Source organism: Copadichromis virginalis, linkage group LG6 (genome assembly GCF_057382275.1).
Source record: "Copadichromis virginalis isolate Kocher_CV1m ecotype Utaka linkage group LG6, C_Virginalis_male_GT1.1, whole genome shotgun sequence".
Lineage (NCBI taxonomy): Eukaryota > Metazoa > Chordata > Actinopteri > Cichliformes > Cichlidae > Copadichromis > Copadichromis virginalis.
In genome coordinates, this window is record NC_140623.1 from 12,027,928 (window position 1) to 12,045,785 (window position 17,858).

General features: G+C 40.9%; 1 long non-coding RNA gene across 2 annotated transcripts; it reads right to left on the minus strand.

Annotated features, from left to right (window-relative positions):
* Positions 1 to 10,778: 10,778 nt before the first annotated feature.
* On the minus strand, positions 10,779 to 13,255 carry LOC146707353 (uncharacterized). Of its 2 annotated transcripts, XR_014920822.1 has the most exons (4): positions 13,205 to 13,255; positions 11,459 to 11,553; positions 11,295 to 11,353; positions 10,779 to 11,133 (listed from the first exon to the last, which is right to left on the minus strand). It is a non-coding gene; the product is annotated as an uncharacterized LOC146707353 (long non-coding RNA). The 2 variants fall into 2 exon arrangements; XR_014920821.1 differs by having other exon boundaries at positions 10,779 to 11,353.
* Positions 13,256 to 17,858: the final 4,603 nt, after the last annotated feature.

Sequence of the window (17,858 nt, forward strand, 5' to 3'; positions counted from 1 at the left end):
TGTTTTTATTTGTATTGTTAACACATAAAATGATCACAGATGACCCTACACATGCATGCATGAAAGATCTGCTTAGCTGCAGTGTGAGAGTGTGCGTGTGTTCAAGCTATGCAGAGTCTGCTTGAAACACTCCTCATAGCTTTGATGCTTTGCTGGCAGGAGGGATAGAGCCTGTTCTTGGACAACAGAGGACGAGGGGAGGCAGGCGGCCAGAGAAAAAGTTCTGGAAATAGCCTGATGTTTCAAAATTTCCCCACCGCCTCTGCTGCTCTGCTTTAGGGATTGTTAAGTGAAAGAGGAGAACGTGGAGTAGGTGGGTAAGATAAGAAAAATGTGACAGCTCCTGAGTGACTGGCTGAGTAGGAGTGTGAGATTTGTGAAGAAAGAAAGAAAGAAAGAAAGAAAGAAAGAAAGAAAGGATAGTACTGTGTGGACAAAGGAAAGTGTGTTTCAACAGTCTTCATCGCCTTTATAGAACTTAAGAGTTCATACATGTTTACAGATTCTAGTATACCTGTTCTTTAGGCAAACTCGTGTAATTTGCAAAACCACTCAACTTACTTATAAATAATCAGACACGTAGGTTTGCGCTTGATTCTGAGATTGCACTAGGTTCCCAGATCACAGTCCACAAACAGAATCAATATGCTGTAATTTTAAACCATGATACAATGATACAACAATGATAATTTCAAATGTAAACATAATTGGACATTACCCAATAAGCAGCACCCAATAAACTCTTGCATCTGATTTTTGTACAGTCCGTTTCCTTTTCTCTTTCTCTGTGGATTTGTGCTTGTTGTTACCAGAGTGTTCACTTCAAGTATCTGAGTATCAACCTAATTTAATTCCGCTTACTCCTCTTCTCTAAGGGCACAGGGGTAGTATGTTCTTTACATCTCTTCTGCTTTTCCATGCTGTCAAACATAATTCTGTTATCATCACTCTTCCACAGTAATTTTCTTTCCTGAGCAAATCATCCTGTACTTCTGTACTTCTGTACTTCATACTGTATTCCATGCGCTTTCAATCTTAGGGTTACTCTATCATTCTGCTTTTCATCCCACCTCCATCCTATCTCCACCTTATCCTTATCAGTTAGAGGGGGAGTCCCCTCCTACTTTATGAAACTCTGCTTTGTTATGCACTTTCATAAAGAATTAATTTTTTATTGTCTGCATTTATTGTCTGTATGGATTTATACTGTACTGACTTAGAAGTCACTTAGCTTAATTAGCACAAATAAAGAAATGGAGAAGAAAAAACAAACTAGCTTTGTACAAAGGTAGCAACGCCTTTTTGGATAAGTTTGTAGAGCTCAGTAATTGTTACAGTGGGGCAAAAAAGTATTTAGTCAGCCACCGATTGTGCAAGTTCCCCCACCTAAAATGATGACAGAGGTCAGTAATTTGCACCAGAGGTACACTTCAACTGTGAGAGACAGAATGTGAAAAAAAAAAATCCATGAATCCACATGGTAGGATTTGTAAAGAATTTATTCGTAAATCAGGGTGGAAAATAAGTATTTGGTCAATAACAAAAATACAACTCAATACTTTGTAACATAACCTTTGTTGGCAATAACAGAGGTCAAACGTTTACTATAGGTCTTTACCAGGTTTGCACACACAGTAGCTGGTATTTTGGCCCATTCCTCCATGCAGATCTTCTCGAGAGCAGTGATGTTTTGGGGCTGTCGCCGAGCAACACGGACTTTCATCTCCCGCCACAGATTTTCTATGGGGTTGAGGTCTGGAGACTGGCTAGGCCACTCCAGGACTTTCAAATGCTTCTTACGGAGCCACTCCTTTGTTGCCCGGGCGGTGTGTTTTGGATCATTGTCATGTTGGAAGACCCAGCCTCGTTTCATCTTCAAAGTTCTCACTGATGGAAGGAGGTTTTGGCTCAAAATCTCACGATACATGGCCCCATTCATTCTGTCCTTAACACGGATCAGTCGTCCTGTCCCCTTGGCAGAAAAACAGCCCCATAGCATGATGTTTCCACCCCCATGCTTCACAGTAGGTATGGTGTTCTTGGGATGCAACTCAGTATTCTTCTTCCTCCAAACACGACGAGTTGAGTTTATACCAAAAAGTTCTACTTTGGTTTCATCTGACCACATGACATTCTCCCAATCCTCTGCTGTATCATCCATGTGCTCTCTGGCAAACTTCAGACGGGCCTGGACATGCACTGGCTTCAGCAGCGGAACACGTCTGGCACTGCGGGATTTGATTCCCTGCCGTTGTAGTGTGTTACTGATGGTGACCTTTGTTACTTTGGTCCCAGCTCTCTGCAGGTCATTCACCAGGTCCCCCCGTGTGGTTCTGGGATATTTGCTCACCGTTCTCATGATCATTTTGACCCCACGGGATGAGATCTTGCGTGGAGCCCCAGATCGAGGGAGATTATCAGTGGTCTTGTATGTCTTCCATTTTCTGATGATTGCTCCCACAGTTGATTTTTTTCACACCAAGCTGCTTGCCTATTGTAGATTCACTCTTCCCAGTCTGGTGCAGGTCTACAATACTTTTCCTGGTGTCCTTCGAGAGCTCTTTGGTCTTGGCCATGGCGGAGTTTGGGGTCTGACTGTTTGAGGCTGTGGACAGGTGTCTTTTATACAGATGATGAGTTCAAACAGGTGCCATTCATACAGGTAACGAGTGGGGGACAGAAAAGCGTCTTACAGAAGACGTTACAGGTCTGTGAGAGCCAGAGATTTTCCATGTTTGAGGTGACCAAATACTTATTTGCCACCCTAATTTACGAATAAATTCTTTACAAATCCTACCATGTGAATTCATGGATTTTTTTTCCACATTCTGTCTCTCACAGTTGAAGTGTACCTCTGGTGCAAATTACTGACCTCTGTCATCATTTTAAGTGGGGGAACTTGCACAATCAGTGGCTGACTAAATACTTTTTTTCCCCACTGTACATTGTGTTCCATTTAGTCAATCAATTCAAAATCAGAACCATGAAAGATACACATTGTGCAGAATTATGTGCCAAACTATTTCTTGGCTGACTAAGCTAAACAAATTAGTTATACAGACCCAGAATGTTCTCTGTGCACTTTAATTGCTCAGTTCACTAATTAAAATTGAATTACTTGCATTTTAGATTTGACAGCAGTGGTAGGAGAATCATGGACAAGAAAAGTAATGATGATTGCGAATGTTGGAAAATGCATCATCCTCTGTACAAGCTTTTATCTGTGCAAATTTGAAAATATACAATATATATATATATATATATATATATACACCTCACACACATATACATATATGTGTGTGAGGTACACAAAAAGAAAACAGCTATTCTAAATGTGCATAGAGATGTGGAAAAGACAGACAAATAGCAAATGAGAGAGGAGAAAAAATGTGCTGCATAGTAGAAACAGAGGGAGGTTTATTTCCCTTGTGTTGTTACAGCTGTGGTCAAGCAGAAAGCGAGTCATCACCACATATTAACATCTTGCTGCACCGGGCCTCTATATGCTAGAGGTTCTGATGAGCATGACAGCTCATGAGGAAAGAAACACACTGTTTACAGTTTGTTTATGCAGTGCACATTCCACTGTCCCTGCAGTGGAAGGCTTTGGCTTTGTAAATTGAGTGTGCAGAGGATACATGTTAATTACTCACTGTGATGACAGAAAGCAAGACGGAAAGCAAGCGATAATAACAGTAATAAGGGAAAGACAGAAGGAAGGAAAGTTTTAAGTCGGTATGAACCCCACCACCCCCACGACCTGTAAACCTGATGAAAAGCTGTTCTGTCCATTTACACTCAAATCAGTCTCAGCTCACACTGCAAGGACTGTTGCCAAATGCTGCTTTGGACTTGGATAAAGGTTTTGTGGTAATCAAGAGATGTGAATGTGAGATTTGTTTGGACATTTGTCTCAGGTCAACTCTTTGGACATGTAGTACCTTTCCACTTTTGGAAAGCAACTGGAGATTTGGCACATGTTGCTATTTTTCTCAGATTTTTTTCCTTAGCATGCACAATGCTGACTCTTGTGTATTTTGTTTCTCGAAAAGGCCTGCTGCTTCACGCATCATTATACTTACAAGACTCAGTTGATCTTGTTTAAGAAACAGTTGTGCGTGATAAAGATTTCCAGATGAAATAGTAATCTTTTTTTTTCTTAAAGTGGAACTGCTAGACAGATTTCCACCGTATTTTCATTCTTGACTCTACATGAGTCCTTTTTTGAGGCTCAACATATTAGTATACTGAGCCTTGATGAAACCCCTCGGTTTATTCACTACCTAATAAAGACTATTTTAGTACTGTTTCTTTAAGGCCCCTTCTCTTAACTTTCATTCTGATTGGCCCTTGGCTTTGCAAACGTAACAATGGTTATGCTGGTGGCAACAATGGTTCAAATTCATTCATATATGTTTAAGTCCGCAGCATAGTGGCATGGTGGTTGGCGCTGTTGCCTCAAAGCAGGAAAGACCTGAGTTCAGTTCCACCATCAGGCTGGGGACTTTCCGTGTGGAGTTTGCATGTTCTCCCCGTGTTTGCGTGGGCTCGCTTTGGGTACTCTGACTTTCTCCCACAGTCCAAAGACATGCAGTTAATTAGGTTAGTTAATTGGAAACTCTAAATTGCCCATAGGTGTGATTGGTTGTCTCTGCCTGTGTATTAGTCCTGCGACAGACTGATGACCTGTCCAGTGTGTGCCCTTCCTCTCACCCTAAGACAGCTGGGATAGGCTCAAGCCCCTCTGCAACCCTCAAAGAGGATAAGTGGAAGCGAATGAATGATGACAGTAAGTAAAGGAAAAGCTTAAGGGATTCATTTTAACTATAGAAGATCATATAGAAAGATAGATAGGGTGAAACCTGTTTTTTCACAATTAATGAATATACAGTCTTCACAGAGATAGCTTAGCACACTGCCTGTTTCTGTAGTGACCAAACCAAACAGATTTACTGCCCACCTTTTTCTCCTGTTTGTGGGATAAATATTCCTCCTTCCTCTTTCCAGTAATCTGTAAACAGTGAGTGAAAACAGTTCTCACAGCTTTAAACCAGAGCCCAGTACGCTGAAGAGTTTATGACACCTCTCTTCTGTTTACCAAGCTATCCTCCTGTTTGCTGAAACCACTTAATCCAGGTTTCATTTGATGCCAGACCACACACAGGTGGGATTCATTTTATGATTCACTTCTTAGGATTTGCAGGTGTTTGCTCTGTGCACAATTTGGCATGCAGGTAAACAGGAGGAAGCTGGCTGGTTCATCAACATGTGGGACTGTCAAAGTTGGAAAGAGGAACTACTAAAAAGTGCTTTGTGTTTGAAATGAGCCTACAATAATACATTGTCCAACAATCACACAACCCCTTATGAACAACTACTTGGCAACATTGGGAAAAAAAATCCCAATTTTTTTAGGAACAAGCCTCTCCACTTGGCAGGGAGCACTGACAGAGCCGTACAAAACGACCTCCAGTGATGGTGGCGTGAAGGCCCGTCCTCCTTTAGTGGGAAGTGTGCTCACAGTTGACTGATATTTGCCAGAGAACACCTGACAACTGGCAGCACCAAAACTGGTGCCCTGTTCTCTTCACAGTTGAAAGGAGGCTCTCACAAAGCACATGTGACAGACATGAAACAGTCTGGAGGGGCAAACGTTATGCTTCCTGCAGCATCGTGCAGCATGACCCCTTTGGCACTGGGTCACTGATGGTCTGCGGAGGAGTATATTTGGAGGGTCACACAGACCTCCAAGTGTTAGCCTAGGGAAGATAAAAAATAAAATTGAAAAAAAATGGACCCACTCTCAGATTTTATGGCCTTGTAGACAAAGGCATTGATTCTAGTGACTTGCCTTTACGTTCCCCACATCTGAATCCAACTGAAACCCTCTGGGCCATAAACATTACTCAGCCTCATTGTGACACAAGTTGGATCAGACTTTTAACTCGATTTTTAACTTCACTGGATTTTAACAAAGTCATTAACCATCAAAGGGATGGTGATTTTGTGATTCATGGATCATCTCAGCAAATTTCACAATGTATAATTTAACTGGAAAACCAGAAGGGATCAGAATGTGTCCTATGCCCTAAAACTATAAATACATTTCTTTAATATATGGCTTTTATTTCATTTTTTGTTCATGTGCATGTGTGTGAGTGTGTGCCTTCATGCCTTCCCACTCCAAAATGTGTGTAGACCTTAAAAAAGACCAAGCATTTCTCATAAGTTTCAACTAATTTAGAGGTTGGTTTCAGTATTTCCTGGAATATATATAAAAAGACATGACCTCGCTCTGCCTGTGAACTCCTGGTGAACTGCGATATCCTCTGGGACTGGCTATGAGCATACTGGACCACGTGGTGAATGACTTGTAATGACAACATTTCATTATTCATTATAATGGAGTGCAGATTAAACATTGAATATACGTTTTTTTCCCCTCAGTTAGTTAAATTTCCTGAAAATTAGAGGGAACAGAGACATTTGTTGTAATAAACGCACTTATGTGCATGTATGTGAAAGACCTTCTGTCGGCCCATTGGTTTTACTCTTAGAAACTAACTCCTGCCAGATGTGACCGTTGGCCTTCAGCACTGTTCATTTCGCTCTTTCTTTCGTTCTACCCATCTTTCTTCCCTTCTTTGACAAACCCTCTTTGACTTTCACTCTCTCATCACTTTTCCCCCCATATTAACCTTTCTTGCCAAGTTCAATCATCCTCAAAAGTTTCATGACAGACAGAAAGTGTGACATACAATATAGGGGCCAATACATACATTTACCCCATATAATAGTCTGTATGTCATAGCTCAGTCATAGATAGTGACAGAAATGTGTGTGTAAATCAGCTGTGTGTGTTTGTTTTTGTGTGCGGTGTTGGGGTGTTTACACTTGGCATTCTCATGGTAACGTACATGTTGACTCACTCTCTATCAACTGGCAGGAACAGACACGCTGCTACTCACTTACAAGCAGTGTATTTGTACAAATCTATGTGTAAATCATGTATATGCACACTTGCCATAGGAACTAACTTGCCAGTTAGTTAAAAATAAGCATTAAATTTATATATTTTGGTTTTTTTCAACAATTTCAGAGCAAAATAAAAAGAGGATTCCTCTATTGTTAGGCATTGCTGGAATGCCAAAACACTATTGAAGCAACAGGCTGCACCCATGTGTGCATCAAGGCTTCATTTAGTATATGAACTGTAAAAATTACCACTCAATTAATGTTCAGTTTCTGTGACTGAGTTGCCAGATTCTCAACTTTGTGGCCAGGAAGTACCCACCACTTTTGGCCTCGAGATGCACAACCAAATGGGGAACTTCACGGGATGACTCCAATTCAGGCCAGCCAAGACTTACTTTAGTGCCTCTAACGATGAGTAGTTGAATATCAAATGACAAACTCAAATATTTATTAGGAAAAAAAGTCTTTCATTTTGTTCATTTAAGTTCTTTAAATCTTTAAAGCCTCTAATATATATAATAATATATTTTTTTTTCTAAAGTAAATAACACACTTTAAAATGTACATTGTGCTTGTTGCTTCTGGAAAATCCAGATGAGAAGCTGGTTTTGGATAACTGATCAGACAGGATGCAGGCATGCAGATCAGTTTCCTGCTGCTTTGAGAAGCGGACTGCACGGCTTAAAATTCTTATGTTTTCATTTTCTTGCCAAGTTGTCTAGCTTCACCACTTTTTTGACTTCACCTGGAGGAACATGTGTTTCCAGAATGTTCTCGGGCAAATATTAGTAAATGAGGGCCTTTATATGTCTGTTTACACATTTGTTCTGTTTGTGTGTAAGGTTTATCAGAACACAGAATCTAAACACATCCATGTCATGAGAACTGCGTGGAGCTGCTGATGCAAAATGTTCAGTATTTGGTGAAGTGATGGTTTGTTTTGATTTTATTTGAAATGGGATTTTCAATGGATTACATTATTCTTTCAGGGCAAATAACAAAATAAAAGTGTTTCTAAACAATAGGAAATGCTCATTCAAATATGACAAAAGCCAGTCAAAGAAGGAAACCTCAGTTTATATACATCCAATATTCACTTTGTATATACAAAGTTTTGCAGCTGTTTGTGAGATTAAGAAGTTTCTGCATGAGTCAGGTTTTCTTTTGAAATACTAATCAGCTTCCAGCTACTCCATCCTTTGTGGAAGTTTTGCAGACTAACATTTTGCATATGATCCATCTTTCTTTGTTACGTGTGTGTGTGTGTGTGTGTGTGTGTGTGTGTGTGTGTGTGTGTGTGTGTGTGTGTGTGTGTGTGTGCATAATGGTTGACTGTGAATTTATTTTCTGAGAAACACCTTATGTTACTGTATGTAGGGAAAAAAAGCTTTCCAACAATTATTAAACCAAATGCTCCTCTACCTTCAATTATGTGCCTTTAACTGAACATATTGAGAGTGAAAGCAAAGTTATGTCCATTCACTTTGATCATAATTTGCGGGTGAAAATAAGAAAACTTGTTAACATACAGTGGGGTAAAAAAGTATTTAGTCAGCTACAAGTTGTGTAAGTTCTCCCACTTGAGAGATGAGAGAGATATGGAAGAAATATAGTATCATCAGAATTCAAGTATTTTTAGACATTGAATTTATGACACTGAATTTTTATCCTCCAAATTTCCCTGCAAAAATATTCACCTGCAAAAATTCACCTGCAAAAAATTCACCTGAAAAAAATTCACCTGCAAAAAATTCACCTGAAAAAAATTCACCTGAAAAAAATTCACCTGCAAAAATTCAACTGCAAGAGGGAGCTGAGTGTAAAAGCGAAGCTCTCAATTTACCGGTCGATCTACGTCCCTACCCTCACCTATGGCCACGAGCTGTGGGTAGTGACCGAAAGAACGAGATCGCGGATACAAGCGGCAGAAATGAGCTTCCTCCGAAGGGTGGCTGGCCTCTCCCTTAGAGATAGGGTGAGAAGGTCGGCCATCCGGGAAGGGCTCAGAGTAGAGCAGCTGCTGCTCCACATTGAAAGGAGCCAGCTGAGGTGGTTCGGGCATCTGACAAGGATGCCCCCTGGGCGCCTCCTGGGTGAGGTGTTCCAGGCATGTCCCACCGGGAGGAGGCCCCGGGGCAGACCCAGGACACGCTGGAGAGATTATATCTCTCGGCTGGCCTGGGAACGCCTTGGTATTCCCCCGGATAAGCTGGAGGAGGTGGCTGGGGAGAGGGAGGTCTGGGCCTCTTTGCTTAGGCTGCTGCCCCCGCGACCCGGCCTCGGATAAAGCGGATGAAGATGGATGGATGGAAATATAGGATTAATATAACATACAATTAGGGAAAATGTAAGGAACACAATGTAAATGATATTGTAAAGTCATTAAAACGGCATACTCTGATTAAAAGAAACACATAATTGGGTAGGATAATAATAATAATAATAATAATAACAATAATAATAATTTAAAAAAACTAAAAAAAAACATTTAGAAGATGGGTATGTATACTTGTAGCCAGAATTTAACAACTATAAAGTTGTAGCATGTCAGTACCTTACCCCATCCATTATATCCACACTTTCAGAAAAGGATATGGTCAATATCTTTACAAATACTATCTAAACTTAAACGGGATATTCCCTCTGCTTCTTCTGCTTCTCGTATACACCCTCAGGGTTTGTGATCAGCCAGCGGCTGATATGATCATTAATCCTGTAAAATAATATTCTTTCGGTTTATGAATCTGTTTGCATGGATTTCTTAATCCGTTTCCACTGTTAGCAGAAGTTGTGCATGCAGTTTTGGTGTGCTGCTCTCCAAGACTACAAGCTGCGTTAAAGTTGGAAGTAACTGGCCGATGTTCCACTGTTGAAGATCAGCTGTGCCCATTTGTTGCACATTGTGGGTATGGAGAAGTTGAGGCTCTTGCAGGCTACCCACAATTTCCCCAAACTGAGCGATTATACATCTTGCTTCCATATTTGTATCTTGTGTCACTAAAAATGCATTTTATTTTAATTTTATACATTGATTAATGACCTGCAGAATCTCCTTATCATATTAAGTGATTCATAATTGTCACTTTATGCTTTCTCCATCTTGAAAGTGATTACATCCTTTAGGTTCATTTTCTGCAGGCAGGTTTCTGACAGAACAGGCAGATTTAGAATATAACATGCAGCGTTCTATAGATGGACACATAAAGAAATGAAAAATTACATGTATGTGCTAACTTTCTAAACACTGTTACATTAATGATTAAGTAGATAAAACATTTATGTCAGCCTTGGCTCATAGTTCATTTAAAGACAAGAACTTTGTGTGTGTGTTTCAGGTACTGCACTCTCAAAGACTGAATGAACCAGCATTGCAGCCATGGGTCATTGTGAGCATCACAGGGAAGGTTGAAGCCGCCCACTCCAGCTGTAAGGGACCTGCACCCATGTCACTGCTCTTCTGTTTAATGTAGAAGCAACAGTGTTGATCTGTGGCACAAGGACTGTTACAGGTGAACCTGCATACTGGGTTTTGCTGGGTAATGTGACCAAGATACAGTCAGAGGTTGGCCATAAGATAGACTTCTCCTCTTCAGCTGCCCAAAAAAGGCTCTTGATCAAAACATAAACAGACCATCTGTAGTGACAGGTAAAAGGAGCCGTCCTCAAAAAAGAAATCCCACCTGCTACTGTGGAGGAGTTGTCACTGCTATAATGCCATCATGTTTTATCTAGGGGTCTAGATTTATGCCTATAGTGCACTGCCATGTAAATAATTTGCATTTACTGAATGAGTATCACTGTTCAAAAATTGAATAAAGAAACAAACTAATTTTTGCCTTTTTTTTATTAAAACCACTTTGTAACTGATGTGATGTTCTATAATGTAGAATCCATGTCACTGGAGAATTTTGATTCAATAAACAGTAAAAAGGTGAGCTGTGAAGACCAAGGACAAGTGCAGTTCACAGGTTTTCTATCCAAGGAATCCCAGAAGATTGCATGGTGTCATTGCCCAGCAGTTGTTCGCAGGACATATGGACTCAACCTCAACAATCCCTCACACTGAGCAGCATGAAGTGACAGTGCAGAGGAAAAACTCCCCTTTAACAAGAAGAAACCTCCAGCAGAACCAGAACCCGGTTCAGTACCAGCAGCCATCTGGGTTTGGAGGAGAGAGACAGACACAGAACTACCAAAAGTATATTTTTTTATGTGATTGACTGTTGTTGTAATTCAAGCCCTGAGTGTAGAGCAGGTAAGATATAAAGTTGCATCCTAAATTCCATGCTCATGCAATGTTTAGTTTATGACTTTTTCACCTGGTCATTGAACAGATGGTCTTTTAGGGTTGACCAAGCTGGTACCTTGACTCTGTTCTCTGCAAGATGTTGCAAAAAAAATCATATGGAGACAATATTGGACACAAAATATATAACAATTTAGTTAAATGTAGCATTAACTCATAAGTCTTGCTAAAGTAAACCTTGTATTCTGATTCATCACAGCAGCAGTTCAGTTGGATGATGTCAGCAACTGCAGCAAGTGTCTTGCTGACTGAATAATTTCATCTTGCATAATCTGAAACAAACACATAAAGACAGAAACAATTTATAAATTAACGTTCGATAAAATCTAAGAATTAATCATTTATTAGATACCAATATGAATATGTCTACCATAAAACTTGTGTGGAGCGAAGTTACATTCAATCAAGATGGTCTGGCATGCTACAACTTTATAGTATTCTGGCTACAAGTATACATACCCATCTTGTACATGTTTTTTAACATTATTATTGTTATTATCCTACCCAATTATGTGTTTCTTTTAATCAGAGTATGCTGTTTTAATGACTTTACAATATCATTTACATTGTGTTCCTTACATTTTCCCTAATTGTATGTTATATTAATCCTATATTTCCATCCATCCATCTTCATCCGCTTTATCCGAGGCCGGGTCGCGGGGGCAGCAGCCTAAGCAAAGAGGCCCAGACCTCCCTCTCCCCAGCCACCTCCTCCAGCTTATCCGGGGGAATACCAAGGCGTTCCCAGGCCAGCCGAGAGATATAATCTCTCCAGCGTGTCCTGGGTCTGCCCCGGGGCCTCCTCCCGGTGGGACATGCCTGGAACACCTCACCCAGGAGGCGCCCAGGGGGCATCCTTGTCAGATGCCCGAACCACCTCAGCTGGCTCCTTTCGATGTGGAGCAGCAGCTGCTCTACTCTGAGCCCCTCCCGGATGGCCGACCTTCTCACCCTATCTCTAAGGGAGAGGCCAGCCACCCTTCGGAAGAAGCTCATTTCTGCCGCTTGTATCCGCGATCTCATTCTTTCGGTCACTACCCACAGCTCGTGGCCATAGGTGAGGGTAGGGACGTAGATCGACCGGTAAATTGAGAGCTTCGCTTTTACACTCAGCTCCCTCTTCACCACGACGGACCGGTGCAGCGTCCGCATTACTGCAGCTGCAGCCCCAATCCGTCTGTCGATCTCCGGCTCCCTTCTCCCATCACTCGCGAACAAGACCCCGAGATACTTGAACTCCTCCACTTGGGGCAGGAACTCATCCCCGACTCATCCTATATTTCCGTTTTTATATTTCTAATGTTTGCCTTGTTTTCTTCACTGTCTAGTCTGCCTCTGTCTTGCCTGTATGGATGCATTTACACCGAAATGTCCCCAACAAAGGATGTTTTAATTCACCACTATTCCAGTGAAACACGAGTCTCCCATCTTCCTGCTACCAGTCTGGAGTTTTTGTTCACCAAAGCACACACCAACTTCATACTGACGGACAGATCACTGCCCTTTTGCCGCCTTGTCTGACCGTGTTTTGTGGGTGTGGTTCACTTCACCTCACTCTTCCCCATTCTTGTCATTAAATCAGGCTGTTCTGCAACCATGGCAGCCATTCACTCTATGGCTCTATTCATGGTGTATTTTACCCCTTCACCAAAGGCCGTTCTCGTTTCCAACATTATATTTGCAGTGTTCGTCTATCTATCAATATCTGCGGAGTATTTTTTTTAACGAGTATCCCATTTTCTAAAGCACAGCATGTAAAGGGTAGCTCGGTTAGCAGGATGCTAGCATGTAGCGCTTAGTGAGACACGCCTCAGACGAGTTGAGCAAAGACCCCGTCTGTGTACTTTATACGTGAGCAACGGATTTAAATAAAATTAAGGTTTCAAAAGACAAACTTGAAGATAAAAAAATATATATACTCACCGGAGAGCCGCCAGGGTTTGCCGCTGCCATCTTGGCGCTCCTAAATTCAAAACTGCCATTGAGAGCATCCTCACTGGATGCATCACCACCTGGTATGGCAACAGCACCGCCTACAACTGCAAAGCTCTCCAGCGAGTAGTGCGGTGCTCTGAACGGATAATTGGAGGTGAGCTTCCCTCCCTCCAAGACATCTACAGGAAGCGGTGCCTGAGGAAAGCGGGGAGGATCATCAAGGACTCCAGTCACCCCAGCCATAAACTGTTCAGACTGCTTCCATCAGGAAGGAGGTTCTGCAGCATCCGGTCCCGTACCAGCAGACTGAGAGACAGCTTTTTCCATCAGGCCATCAGACTGCTGAACACGTCATAGACACCTCAGCTTCACTACTGGAACTTCAACATTATGCACTCCACACTGTATATAAATGCCACTTGTTTTGCACATATTCAACTCTGTATATTTTATATATTTTATTATTATTATTATTATTATTTTATTTTATTTTTTTACTATTTAATTTGTAAAAATGTGTATACACACACACACACACACACACACACACACACACACGTAGGAAAATATTTAGTATACACATCCAGAAATGCATACACTATTATATATTGTACATATATTTATTAGTTTCAGGTTGGCCATTCTTGTATTTTGCTCGTTTGTGTTGTTGTGTTTGCACATCTCTGTTGCTTGTGGGGCTCGCACACAAGAATTTCACTCGCATGTGCTGTGCCAGTGTGCCTGCACATGTGATGTGACAATAAAAAGTGATTTGATTTGATTTGATTTGATTTGATTTGATTTGATTTGATTTGATTTGATTTGATTTGATTTGAACTGCCTCTGCAGTCAGGCAGGGGAGGCGTGGAAATTGTCTTTGAGTTAGTCAAACGTTTTCCTTAGTTCGAGTAGATGATAAAAAAAATAATAATAAATGGGATTTTAAGTAGGACTAGGCGTTCTGTAATGATCTCTATTTAGGAGAAAAACTTAATCACTCACCTTTAAACAGCTCTCTTTTAGGAGACACACTGCTGGCTAACGGTGTCATGTGATCAAACAGCGTAATTTAATTGGCTGAGAGCCACTCGACTCGATCTGGTGCTGATTGCTCTGGCTTGGGTCATTAAAGTTCATCACTTTTGCAGTTGAATTTTTGCAGGTGAATTTTTGCAGGTGAATTTTTTTCAGGTGAATTTTTGCAGGTGAATTTTTTTCAGGTGAATTTTTGCAGGTGAATTTTTTGCAGGTGAATTTTTGCAGGTGAATATTTTTGCAGGGAAATTTGGAGGATAAAAATTCAGTGTCATAAATTCAATGTCTAAAAATACTTGAATTCTGATGATACTATATTTCTTCCATAGAGAGAGGTGTTTGGAGTGTTGGAGTGTGACTGTTTGAGTTTGTGAACAGCTATCTTTTATACTAATAACAAGTTCAAACATGTGCCATTAACACAGGCAACGAGTGGAGGAGAGAGGAGCCACACAGGTTTGTGTGAGCCAGAAATATAGCTTTTCCATAATTTAGAAATAAATTCTTTAAAATCAGACAGTGTGATTTTCTGGATTTTTTTTCTCATTTTGTATCTTATAGTTGAGGTATAACTATGAGAAACACTACAGGCCTCTCTCATCTTTTTAAGGAGAACTTGCACACTTGGTGGCTGACTAAATACTTTTTTGCCCCACTGTAGAAACAAAACCTTGCTGTTACAGCAGCCATGAAATAGACAAACTGGTGCTTAGCTTTGATTAGCTTCCTTCTCGCTATGTTAGCTCTGTTGCTAGATACTGCTACTATCAAGTGGCAAAGCAAACACCGAAAAATCTAGGAGTGAAGAAAATGAATTGGTTGGTGTACTGGTTGATTGTCATCAATATCTGATCTAGTTGGATCAGCCGTGGACCAATGTCCGATCCAAACATTGGATCAGTGCATCCTGATTTGCAATAACAATAGCACCAAATCACAACAACAGATGTTTTTAAGGACTGGGCAAATAGTCCTGTAAAACAGGAATAGGGTTTCGGGGGAGTCACATCAAAGTCTAGCTCATGCCTGTACAGTTGAAGCAGTGACTCTGTGTAACCTTATTTGACAGAAATTCCTGCATTGTGGTGTTATTTCTGACCTTGTTTGATGAACAAAAAAGTGTATTATACACTTATTATACAAAGCCCAAGGTTTGTTTGGGGAAAGATATGTTATATAGGTTATTGTGTAGCTGTGGTTTCTGTGCTGTAGAGTTCCCGAGAATGTAATTGTATAACTAAACAGATGAAGAAATGCACTGGCTATTTTCCTGGGAAAGTCTGTATCTCCTCTAAAAATACACACCATCTGCTTCAAGAATTAAGACAAAATCAGCCGAGCTAGCATGCCATCACACCAATACCAACAGATCAGCAAGTTTTTTGGTACCATAGTTATGTAATATACTGTAGGCCAAAGTCCCCAGTGTCAGTCAGTGGTCTCCTTTGCAAAGAGCTGAAAGACCTCTAATGACTTTAATTCATTTAATTTCCATTTGGATCTTGTTGAGGTTTTGTTTGCTGGAATCAAACGTGAGAACGCCCTTTCTTTCTCTTCAACTTCTATTATTTGACTCTCTTCTGTGCTTTTCCTCCTCCCTGCCTTTAGTGGGTTTCCTCTTAATTTTAAATAGTTTGCTTGGCTATTGTTTTTCTCATGGTGCTTGGGAAGTAGAAAATGTAATGAAGTGTAACATTTTTAATTACCAAGGAGCTCAAAATTATAAATTTGTATGTCTGGCATAATCACTGCCCTACTTCTTAATTTACACTGAAAGTCAAGTTCATAAGCTTGAAAAAATAAGCACAGTATGTTTGTGTTATTCGAGTTGTCATTTTGTTTCTTTTTTTTTTTTTTGGTTGTGGCTTTTGTGCATGAGTCCTGGATCGACCTCTGCCTGGGGCTTTCATTGCCCTCATTTGAAAACCTCCAACTGTTGAAAGCTCTGAATTGCAGAAACCAGTTGTTGCCCTACGAGACAGGGTTTGAACTTAACACAGACCCCCAAGTCTTGGCCTTCTTCACATTTGGATAACCTTGTGTTCCCTACCACCTCTGTGTAGTGATGCATTTTAAACTGAAATGTGCACTGGAACCTGTGTAATTCAGTTCAGTTGATTTTATTTATATAGCAAAAACAGAAAAATCCAAAACAATCAGATGCCCCCCCCCCCCCCCCCCCCCCCCCCCCCACCACCACCACCACCACCACCACCACCCCTATGAGCAAGCACTTTGGCAACAGTGGGAAGGAAAAACTCATTTAACAGGAAGAGCTCCTTGTATGTGACAAGAAGGATTTTAAAACAATGAAGAGAAGCCAGTAGAAACATGCTCTCTCTTTTAACTCTCCTTTAAGTATTTTTCCTGAAGCATTTTGGATTAGCTGTAGGCTATCCATCTTACTACGCTTATCCATGGTAACCACTTAGAACCTTAGCAGGGTTCAAGAACTTCTTTCCAACTACGCAGCTCTCACCCCAACTGCAAAAGGGTGAGGATTTTATTCATAGTCATTATAGGTACTGTATGGGTGGAAGTGGAAATTCTTGGCCTAACATTCTCTGCCATTTATGGTTTTAGCAAGTTTTTGTCCAGCCTTTTGGAACTCTCTGATCGTGTATAATACATGGGCAGAAGGTTTGAGGTCACCCCAGTCACACAACCTAGAGACCAGTCAGCGACCCCCTGGCAACCACAAGTCACTAGGAAAAAAATGTATTTCCCAACTGGTTTGCGAGTGGTTGCTTGAGGTTGATGGCTGTTGCTAGGTGAAACTGGCTGCAAAGAAGATACTGCTCAGAGAGTAATTGGCAAGTGTTTGCAGTTATTCATTGTATTGTGACCAAAGCAATTACAGAGAGGTTTTGTTACAACACCGTATACTTCTTTGAAGCCAATTTCCCAGCAACTGCCATCAGGTTGAGGAATAGACCTGAATTCGTCTGGTCAGTGGTTGCCATGGGGTTGCCAGTGAGTATAAGTAAGGCTTTAAGGGTATCTTCAAACTGCTGTAAGTAGATAAAATTGCTTGTGAATTTTATTTTAATGATTGCCACTGGGGATTTTAAGAGCTATAAAACAAAATGCTTCTTAAAAAATTGGCATCCTTAGCTCTAAGATGTAAAATGAATGAATCTCTTCCAAGGTCTTCATCATTAATAACTTGCATTTATTCTATATTTGTAAAACATTCCTGATGTTCAGATGTTCTTGTTGATATTGCTGCTCACTTCCATGCCACAATACAGGTAATCTATAACTTACTCATCTTTGTGATGACCAGATAGCTTATCTTCTACTTTAAGACCAGCTTTGTTTCTCCCACCACTTTCTCCGTAAACATCAGCAATTAAATTTAAGACATCTAGCAGTACTACAGTGATTTAGCAGTTTGAGACCAGTGGTCTATTTGGGGCTCTGTGCCAACAGCTGAAAGACAACACTGGTGAGAAAGCAGCTCTGGCACAGCCACTGTATCAGCAGAGGAGACCACCGGGCTCAGCCAGACCGCCCACTCTCATACGAACAGGTATTTTTAGCAGCTTAGGGAGAAGTACAGCTTACCTCAGCATGCTTGATTGCTCAGTGTTGTTCCCTGGCCGTC